Source organism: Marmota monax, unplaced genomic scaffold (genome assembly GCF_021218885.2).
Source record: "Marmota monax isolate L192 unplaced genomic scaffold, Marmota_monax_Labrador192_F-V1.1 WCK01_AAM20220418_F8-fsc00323, whole genome shotgun sequence".
Classification (NCBI taxonomy): Eukaryota; Metazoa; Chordata; class Mammalia; order Rodentia; family Sciuridae; genus Marmota; species Marmota monax.
Genome location: NW_026693838.1, coordinates 248,746 through 259,560, shown reverse-complemented (window position 1 = coordinate 259,560; position 10,815 = coordinate 248,746).

Genomic DNA, 10,815 nt, shown 5'->3' with positions numbered 1-10,815 from the left:
TTGTTAGTATTAGGGTTAGGTTTAGGGTTAGTGTTATGGTTCTGCTTAGGGTTAGGGTTAGGGTTTACACTAACTCTAGTTAGTGTAAAGGTTATTGTTAGGGATAGAATTATTATAAGATTTAGGGTTAGGGTTAGGTTTAGGTTTAGGGTTAGGGTTAGTGTAAAGTTTAGGTTTAGGGTTAGGGGTAGGTTTAGGTTTAGGATTAGAGTTAGGGTTAAGGTTATTATTAGGGATTGAGTTATGGTTAGGCATAGTTTAAGTGTTAGTATGAGAGTGAGGTTTATGATTAGTATTAATGCTAAGGTTAGGTTTAGGGTTAAAATCTGTCTTAGGTATATGTTTAAGGTTAGGTTTAAGGTAGATTTATGGTTAGGATTAGCATTAGGGATATGACTGGGGTTAGGGTTGGGGTTAGGTTTAGTGTAAGGTTTTGGGTTAATATTTGTTTTAGAGATAGGTTAGGAGTAGTGTTAGGTTTAGAAATAGGATTACAGTTAGATTTAGGTTTAGGATTAGGGTAAGGGTTACTGTTATGGTTGTCATTAGGGTGAGGGTAAGGTTAGGCTTAGTGTTAGGGTTAGTCGTAGGTTTAAGGTTAGGGTTAGTGTTAGTGTTAGGGTTATGGTTGGGCTTAGTTTTAGTATTAGGGTTAGTTTACGGTTAGTGTTAGTGTTAGGGTTAGGGTTATGGTTAGTGTTAGGGTTCGATTAAGGTTAAGATTAGGATTAGAGATAGGTTTAGGTTTGGTGTAAGGGTTATTAATAGGATTAATGTTACAGTTAGGTTTATGATTAGTGTTAGAGTTAGTGTTATTGTTAGGGTTAGTATTAAGATTAGTGTTAGAGCTAGGATTAGTGATAGTGTTAGGTTACGAATAGGATTAGGTTTAGTGTTAGGTTTAGGATTAGGGTTAGGGTTAGTGTTACGGTTTGGGTTAGGGTGAGATTAAGGGTTAGGCTTAGAGTGAGGGTTAGTATTAGGGTTATAGTTAGGGTTAGGGTTACTCTTAGGTTAAAGTTTAGGGTTACGGATAATGTAAGGGTTAGGTTTGGGATTAGACTTAGTCTTTGTGTTAGGTTAGGGTTAGTGTTAGTGTTAGAGTTGGGTTTAGGGTTATTGTTATGGTTAAGTAAAGGTTTGGGTTACAGTTAGGTAGGGTTTAAGTTTCAGGTTGTTTTAGGGTTTGTGTTAGCTTTAGGTTTATTGTTAGGGTTAGGGTTAGTGTTCGAGTTAGAATTATTTTAGAGTCAGGGTTAGTGTTAGGGTTAGTCTTAGTGTTTGGTTCAGGTTTAGTGTGATAGTTAATGGTAGGTTTAGGGTTAGTGTAATGGTTAGGGTTAAAATTAGGGTTAGTGTGAGGGTTAGGGTTAGGGTTAGAATTAGTATCAGGGTTAGGGTTAAAGTTAGGGTTAGATTTGGGTTTTTTGTTTAGTTTTAGGGTTAGGGTTAGGGTTAGTGTTTGTGTTAGGGTTAAATTTTAGAGTTAGGGTTAGGGTTAGGGTTAAGATTACCGTTAGTTTTAGTGTTAGGGATAGGGCTGTGTTAGGTTTAGTGTAATGTTTATAGTTAGTGTTAAGTTTAGGGTTAGTGTTAGGGTTAGGGGTTAGGGTTTATTTTAGGATTATATTTAGGGTTAGGGTTAGAATTAGTGTTAGGTTTAGAGTTAGTGTAAGGGTTAGAGTTAACGTTAGTTTTAGGGTAAGTTGTAGGGTAAGGTTAGGGTTTGTGTTAGGGATTGTGTTAGGTTTAGGGTTACAGTTACGGTTAGCATAAGGTTTATCATTAGGTTTAATGTGAGGTTAGGGTCAGGTTTACGGTTAGGGTTTGTGTTACAGTTAGATTTAGGGTTAATTTTAGGGTAGGTCCTAGTGTTAGGGTTAGGGTTAGAATTAGGGTTAGTGTTATGGAGAGCATTAGGTTTCATTGTACCCTTTGGGCTAGGGTTAGTTTTATGGTTAGTGTTATGGTTAGTGTTAGTTAGGGTTACGTTTAGCGTTAGTGATTGTGTTGATGTTAAAGATAGTTTTAGGTTAAGTGTTCGTTTTAGGGTTAGGTTAGGTTTAGTTTTAGTGTTATTGGTAGGTTGAGGATAAGTTTTAGTCTTAGTGTTAGTGTTAGTTTTAGGGTTAGGTTTTGGATTAGTGTTAGTGTTAAATTTAGGTTTAGGGTTGGGTTAGGGTTAGTGTTAGGGTTAGGGTTAAGGTTAGTGTTAGTTTAGGATTAGGTTTAGCGTTAGGATTTGTTTTATGGTTAGGGTTAGGTTAGGGTTAGCGTTGCTGTTAGGGTTAGGGATAGGTTTCTGGTTATAGTTATGATTAAGATTAAGCTCAGAGTTAGTTTTAAAGTTACAATTAAGGTTAGTTTCATGGTTAGGGTTAGGGTTAGTTTTAAAGTTAGTGTTAGTGTTGGGGTTAGGGTTATGGTAAGAGTTTTGGTGAGGGTTATTATTAGGGATATGTCTATGTTTAGTCATATTTTTAGGGTTAGTGTTAGGGTGAGGTTTAGGATTAGGGTTATTTTTATAGTTAGGTTTAGGGTTAGAATTTGTGTTAGGATTTGGGTTTGGTTTAGGTTTAAGGTTAGGGTTAAGATTAGGATTAGCATTAGGGTTAGGGTTGAAGTTTGGTTATTGTTAGGGTTAGGTTAGGGTTAGGGTTAGTGTTAGGGTTAGGTTAAGTTTAGTTTTAGGGTTTGTGTTAGGGTTAGCGTTAGTGTTAGTATAATGTAATGGTTAATGTTAGTGTTAGATTAGGCTTAGGATTAAGGTTTGTGTTATTCTTTCTGATAGGATTGGGTTTAGTTTTAGGGTTTTTGTTATGGTTTGTGTTAGCGTTGTTAAAGTTAAGGTTAGGTTTAGTGTTTGTTTTATTGTTAGGTTCAGGTTTAGTGTTAAGTTTACGGTATTTGTTAGGGTTAGGCTTAGGGTTAAAGTTACATTTATGGTTAAGCTTATCTTCAGAGTTAGAATTAGGTTAAGATTTTGTGTTAGTTTTAGAGTTAGGTTTTTTTGTTAGTATTAGGTTTAGGGTTATGGTTAAGGTGAGCAATAGGTTTAGGTGTGGGTTTATGGTTATTATTAGTGTTATGGTTATGGTATGGGTTACGGTTAGTGTTATTGCTAGAGTTAGGGTTAGGGTTAAGTTTAGGGTTATGGTTAGGATTAGCGATAGCATAAGTTTTGGGGTTTGGGATAGTGTTAAGTTTAGGTGAGGCTTGGTTTTAAAGTTAATGTTAGGGTTAAGGTTAAGGTTATGGGTAAATGTTAGGTTTAGAGTATTAGGGTTAGTGTTTGTTTAGGGATAGGTTTAGTGTTTTGGTTTGCAATAGGGTAAGGGTTTGGGTTAGGGTTAGTGTTAGTGTTAGGTTCAGGCTAGTGTTATGGTTAGTGTTAGGTTTAGGGTTACAGTAAGGGTAAGTTAAAGGTTAGGGTTTTGGTTAAGTTAGATTTAGTGTTACGGTTTGGCTTAGGTTTGTGTTAGGGTTATTGTTGGTGTTAGTTTTAAGGATATGTTCCGGTTAGGATTAGTGTTAGCATTAGGTTTTGTCTTAGGGTTACTTTTAATGTTAAATTTAATGTTATTTTTAGGGATGTTGTAAGGTTTAGGGTTAGGGATAGTATTAGTGTGAGAGATAGGTTTATGTTAAGTTTTAGGGTAAGGGTTAATTTTAGGGTTAGGGTGATTGCTAAGGATAGGGTTAGTGTTACTGTTATAGTTAGGGTTAGTCTTAGTGTTAATTTAAGATTTAGGTTAAGGTTCAGGTTTAGGATAAGGGATAGGGTTAGCGTTAGCTTTTGTGTTAATATAAGGGTTAGGTTTAGGGTTAGGGTTATAATTTCAGTTAGGATTCGGGTTAGGGTTAGTGATAGATTTAGGGTAAGTGTTAGTGTTAGGTATAGGATTAAGGTTAGGGTAGGTGTTAGGGTTAGGAGTAGGGTTACAGTTAGAGTTAGTGTTAGGGTTATATTTAGGTTTAGGATTAGTATAAGGGTTGGGGTTAGGTTTAGGTTTAGGGTTAGTGTTCATGTTAGGGTTAGGGTTTGTGTTTAGGTTTGGCTTATCTTTGGGTTTAAGTTTAGGGTTAGTGTTTTTCTTAGGGTTTGGTTTAGGTTTAGGTTTAGGGTTTGTTTTAGAGTTAGGGTTCAGTTAGTTTTAGGATTCATGTTAGGGTTAGGGTTAGGGTTCCATTATGGTTATGGTTAGGATTAGGTTTAGATTAAGGTTTAGGATTAGGATTAGGTTTAGTTTTAGATTTAGGGTTAGGGTTAAGGTTAGAGTTAATGTTAGGGTTGGGGCTACAGTTGGGGTTAGTGTTTGTTTAGGGATAGGGGTAGTGTTAGGGTTTGTTTTAGAAACTGGGTTAGGGTTTGTGTTAGGGTAACAAATAGGAATAGGGTTGGAGTTAGGTTTACTATAAGGGTTAGTATTAATATTAGGATTATGGTGAGGTTTAGGCTTATGTTAGGTAAAGTGTTTGGATTAGGGTTATGTTTAGGGTTAATGTTAGTTTTAGGGTTAGCATTAGGGTTAGGTTCAGTGTTAGGTTTAGGGTTGGGGTTAGGGTTTATGTTAGTTTTAGAGTTAGTCTTAGACTTAGTGTTAGTGTTAGGCTTAAGGTTATTTTGAGAGTTAGGTAAGGGTTAGTGTTAGGGTTACATTATGTTTAGAGTTGAGGTTAGTGTTTGTGTAAGGGTTAGGTTTAGTGATAGGTTTAAGGTTATGGTACGGGTTCGGGTTAGGGTTCGAGTTAGCATTAGTGTTAGGTTTAGTGAGAGGTTTAGTGTTAGGGTTAATATTAGGTTTACAGTTAGTGTAAGGTTTATGGCTAGTGTGGGGGTTAATAATAGGGTTTGGTTTGGTGTTAGAGTTAGCATTATAGTTAGGGCTTTGATTCTTTTTATTTTTCTTCTGACTTCGGTTTGATTCTTGTTAGGGTTAAGGTTAGTGTTAGCATTAGGTTTACGGTTACAGTTAGTTTTAGGGTAAGTGTTAAGTTTAATGTTAGAGTTATGTTTGGAATTAGTGTTATGGTTAGGGTTAGTTTTAAAATAATTGTAAGGTTTAGTGTTACAGTCAGTTATAGGGTTAGTGTTTGTGTTAGTGTTAGGGTTTGTGTTAGTTTAGGGCTAGGTTTATGTTTTCAGTTAGGAATGCGGTAAGCGTTATGGATACTGTTAGGATTAGGATAGGGAAAGGGTTAGGGTTTGTGTTAGCTTTAGATTTTGTGTTTAGGTTAGAGTTAGGTTTTGGGTTAAGGTTAGTTTTAGAGTTAGTGTTAGGTTTATGGTTAGTGTTAGGTTAAGGGTAGTGTTAGGGTAAGTTTAAGTTACTGTGATGGTTAAGTTCAAGTTTTCTTTTAGGGTGAGGTTTAGAATTAGTGTTAGTTTTAGGTTTAGGGTTTGGATTAGGGTTAGTGTTAGAGTTAGGTTTATTGTTAGTGTATGTCTTAGGAATAGTGTTAGGGTTAGGGTTAGGTTTGTTTTACAGATAGGGTTAGGTTTTTGGTTATGTTTCAGATTAGGGTTAGTATTATCATTAATTTTAGGGTTAGAGTTTGGGTTAGTGGTAGTTTTTACGGTTAGGGTATGGGTTAATGTTAGGTTTATGTTTAAGGTTTTTGTAAGGTTTAGGATTAGGTTTCGTGTTAGGAATAAGAATAGAATTAGTTTAGGATTAGATTTAGGTTTAGGTTTAGGGTTAGGTTTAGTTTTATGGTTAAGATTAAGGTTAGGGTTAGGGCTAGATTTAGGGTTAGGTATAGGGTTTGTATTAGGGTTAGGGTTAAGGTAAGTGTTAGGTGTATGTATAGGCTTAGTGTTTGGGTTAGGGTTAGGTTAAGTGTTAATAATATTTTGGGTTAGGGATACGTTAAGGGTTAAAAATAGTTTTAGGGTTAGGTATATGTTTAGGATAGGTTTAGATTTACAGTTTCAGTTACTGTTTGTATTACGGTTAGTGAGGGGTTTAGGGTTATGGTTTTGGTTAAGGTTACGTTTAGTGTAAGGGTTAGGGTGAGGGTTCGTGTTATGGTTAGTGTTAGGGCAGGGTTAGTTTTAGTGTTAGGGCTATAGTTAGCTTAATGGTTATTGTTAGGGTAAGGATTAGCGTTAAGATTAGTGTTAAGTTTAGAGTTACAGTTTGGGTTTTTATTAGGGTTAGGATTATTGTTACAGTTACAATTTGTCTTAGGGTTAGTTTCAAGGTTAGCATTATGGTTAGGTTTAGTTTTAGTGTTTGGTTTAGGGTTATGGTTAGGCTATGTGTTGGATTCTGGTTAGGGTTACAGTTAGAGTTTGTGTTAAGTTTAAGGTTAGGGTTAGGGTTAGTGCAAAGATTATGGTTAGGTTTATGGTTAGTATTAGATTAGGGACAGCATTTGTGTTAGGGTTAGGGTTAGGGTTAGGTATAGGGTTAGGGTTAGGTTTATTGTTAGGGATAAGGTTAGAGGTAGTGTTAGGGCTGGGTTTAGGGTTAGGATTAGGTTTAGTGTTATGCTTAGAGTTAGGGTTAAGTCTAGTGTTAAGGTTAGGGATAAGGTTCGTGTTAGGGTTAGGTTTAGTGTTAAAACTAGAGTTTACAGTTAGGTTAGGTTTAAGGTTACGGTTTGCTTCAGGTTTTGAGTTAGATTTAGGGTTAGGTTCAGTTTTAGGCTTTCAATCACGGTTAGGATTAGTGTCAGGGTGAGTTTCAGGGTTAGTGTTAGTGTTAATGTGAGGATTAGGGTTCGGTTTAGTGTTAGCGTTAGGGTTACTTTTAATGTTAGTGTTTGGGTTATGTTTAGGTTTAGGGTTAGTGGTAGTGCTAGGGTTAGTATTATGGTTAGTGTTAGTGTTAGGGTAAGAGGGTTAGAGTTACGATTCCAGTTAGGGTTAGGGTTATGGTTAGCATTAGTGTTAGGGTAAGTGTTAATGTTAGGGTTGGGATTAGTGCTAGTTTTTGGGTAAGGGTAGGACTATGTGTTATGGTACTGGTTAGGGTTATGGTTAGAGATAATGTTAAGTTTAGTGTTAGTGTTAGGGTTAGTGTATGGTTTGTAGTTAAGGTTAGCGTTAGGTTTAAGATTAATGTTTGCTTTAGGGTTAGGGTTGTGTTAGGGTTTGGGTTAGTTTAGGGTTAGTGTTTGTGGTAAGGTTAGGTTTAGAATTACAGTTACGGTTAGGGTTTTGGTTATGTTTAGGTTTAGTGTTAGGGTTATTTTTAGCATTAGGATTAGGTTTCCGTTTTTTGTAAGGGTTAATGCTAGGGTTATAGTTATGTTTCAGATTATTATTAGGTTAGTGTTAGTTTTAAGTTTGGGGCTTGGGTTAGTGTTTGAGTTATTGTTATGCTTTGTGTTAGGATTAGAGTAAGGATTAGGTTTAGTGTTAGAGTTAGCATTTTTGTTAACGTTAGGGTTAGTGTTACTGTTAGGTTTAAGGCTAGTGTTAGGTTTAGGCTAAGTATTAGAGTTAGGGTCAGGGTTATTGTAAGTGTTAGGTTTAGGATTAACTTTACAGCTAAAGTTAACATTAGGGTTAGGTTAGGGTTAGATTTAGTGAAAGGGTTAGGTTTAGGTTTATTTTAGGGTTTGTTTTTGGGTTAGCATTAGGATTTGCTTTAATGTTATGGAAAGAATTAATGTGAGATTTAGTGTTAGATTTAGGTTTAATATAAGAGTTAGTTTTACGTTTAGTATTAAGGTTTGTGTTAGGGTTAGGGTTATGGTTAGGGTTACAGTTATGGTTAGGATTCAGGTTAAGGTTAGGTTTAGGGTTAGTTTAATTTCAGGTTTAAGGTTAGGTTTTGTGTTAATGATAGATTTATGGTTAGGGTTAGGTTTAGGGTTAGTGTTAGTGTTATGATGATGGTTACTGTACCTATTACAGTTAGGTGTAGGATTATTGTTAGGTTTAGGGTTAGTTTTAGTGTTAGATTTAAAGTTAGGGTTAGGGTTAGGGTTAGGGATAGTGTTAGGCTTAAATATAGGTTTAGGGTTACTGTTAGTGTTATTTTTGTAGTTAGGGTTAGTTTCAGAATTACGGTATGGGTTAGGGTTACTGTTAGGTAGGAGTTTGTGTTAAGGTTACGGTTGGAATTTTGGTTAGTTTTAGAGTTAGTGTTAGGGTTAGGGTTAGTGTTAGGTTTAGTTTTAGGTTCAGGTTTTGGATTTGGGTTATGGATAGGTTTATGGTTACCATTAGGATTAGGAATAGGATTAGGTTTAGAGTTAGGGTTAGGGTTATGGTTTAAGTTATTGTTACTGTTAAAGTTAGGGTTAAGTTTAGGGTTAGGGTTAGGGTTAGTGTTTGGTTTAGGGTTGCTGTTTGTTTGGTTTTGGTTTAGTGTTAGAGTTTGTGTTAGGGACAGGGTTAGGGTTAGATTTAGTGTTACAACTAGGATTAGTTTTAGAATGAAGGTTAGGTTTATTGTTAGTATTACTGTTACTGTTAGGGTTAGGCTTAGTATTAGGTTTAGTTTTAGAGTTAATGTTAATATTAGTTTTAAGTTTAGGTTTAGAGTTAGGGTTAGGATTAGTGATAGGGTTAGGTTTAGGTTAGAGTTAGTGTTATGTTTAGTGTTAGTGTTAGTGTTAATTTAAGATTTGGTAAGGGTTAGGCTGAGGGTTAGGTTAAGTTCAGCATTAGAGTTTGGGTTAGGGTATTTTTATGTTTAGGGTTAGTTTTAGGGTTATTGTTACTGTTCAGGTTAGGGTTAGTGTTAGAGTTAGGTTGAGTGTTAGGTTTAGTGTCAGGGTAGGATTAGTGTTAGTGTTAGGTTTAATGTTATTTTTAAATTTAGGCTTAGTGTTAGTGAAGGGTTATGTTTAAGGTTAGGGTTAGGTTTTGCATTATGTTTAGATGTATTTTTAGTGTTAGTGTTATTTTTTGGGTTAGTCTTTAGGTTATGTTTGGTAATAGGATTAATTTTAGATTTAGGGTTAGTGTTAGGTTAAGGTTAGTGTTAGTGTTAGGTTAGGCTTACTTTTATGATTAGTTTTAGAGTTTGTGTTAGGTTTAGGGTTAGTATTAGGGTTCTGGTTAGGTTTAGGGTTAAGTTTAGTCTAATTGTTAGAGTTAGAGTTATGGTTAGAGTTAGGTTTGTGTTATTATTAGGCTTATGGTTAGAGTTTGTTTTAGGGTTAGGGTTACATTTGGGGATAGGGTTAGGTTTATGATTACAATAAGCGTTAGGGTTAGGGTTGGGGTTTGGGTTACTGTTAGTGTTAGGATTAGGGTTATGTTTAATGTTAGGGATATGTTTCGGTTTTGTGAAGGAATTAGGGTTAGTGATAGGTTTAAGAGAGGGTTTACAGTTAGGAATAGGTTTAGGTTTAGGGTTAGGGTTAGATTTAGTGTTAGGGTTCAATTTAAGTTTAAGCTTAGGGCTAGATTTAGGGTTAAGTTCAGGGTTAGAATTAGGTTTTCATCAGGGTTCGATTAGGATTAAGGTTATGGTTAAGGCTAGGGTTTGTGTTAGGGTTAGGAATAGGGTTAGGTTTAGGGTTAGTGTTAGGTTTAGTGTTAGGGTTAAGTTTAGGTTTAGTTTTAGGTTTAGGGTTATATTTAAGGTTTGTGTAAGGGTTATCGTTATTGTTTGGGTAAGTGATATTTTTAGGGTTACAGTTATAGTTAGTGTTAGGTTTAAGATTAGGCTTAGGGTTACAATTTTTGTTAGGGTTAGGGTTAAGGTCAGCATTAGGTTAAGGTTTAGAGGTATGGTTAGGGAGAACTTTAGTGTTAGGCTTAGGGTTACAGTAAGGTTTAGTGTTAGTGTTATGATTACGATAAGCGTTAGGGTTAGGGTTTGGGTTTGGGTTGTTGTTAGTGTTAAAATTAGAATTATGGTTAATTTTAGAATTAGGGTTAGGTTTTGTGTGAGTATTAGGGTTAGTGTTAGGGTTAGCTTTGGGGTTACATTAAGGAATAGGTTTAGGTTTAGCTTTAGGATTAGCTTTAGTGTTAGTGTTCAATTATGTTTAAGTTTAGGGATAGTTTAAAGGTTAGGTTTAGGATTAGAATTAGGTTTAGGGACAGGGTTAGGTTAGGATTAGGGTTACGGTTTAAGCTATGGTTTGTGTTAGGGTTAGGGATAGTGTTAGGTTTAGGGTTAGTGTTAGGTTTACTGTTAGGGTTAGCATTAGGTTTGGTGTTAGAGTCAGGTTTAGGTTCAGAGTTAGGTTTAGAGTTAGGTTTAGGGTTAGTGGTAGTGTTAGGGTAAGTGTGTTAGCATTAGGGTTACGTTATGATTTGTGTTCAGGTTAGTATTAAGGTTACCATTATAGTTATGGTTAGAGTTATGGTCAGGGTGACATTTAGTTTTAGGGTTAGGGTTAGTTTTAGGGTGTGTTTTTGGTATAGGATTAGATTTAGATTTAGGGTCACATATAGAATTAGGATTAGAGTTAGGGTTAGTGTTAGTCCTAGTGTTAGGTTTAGTGTTGGGATTAGGTTTGGGTTAAGCATTAATGTTAGTTTTAAGATTTGGTCTACGGTTAGGTTTAGTGATAGGTTTAAGTTTGGAATTATGGTTAGTGTTAGGGTTAGGTGAGTGTTAGTGATAGGGTTATTGTTAGTGTTATGGTTAGGATTAGTTTTAGGTTTAGGTAAGGATTAGGTTTAAGTTTTGGTTAGGGTTAATGTTTGAGTTTGGTTTTAGGTTTGTGTTAGGGTTAGTTTTAGTGTTAGTATTATGATTATGGATCAGGTAAAGTTTTGTTTAGAATAGGGTTAGTGTTAGGTTTAATGTTAGGGTTAGTGTTAGATGTAGTGTGAAGCTTAAACTTAGGTTAGGTTTAGCATAAGGGTTAGTTTTAGTTTGTGGTTTGGGTTAGGGT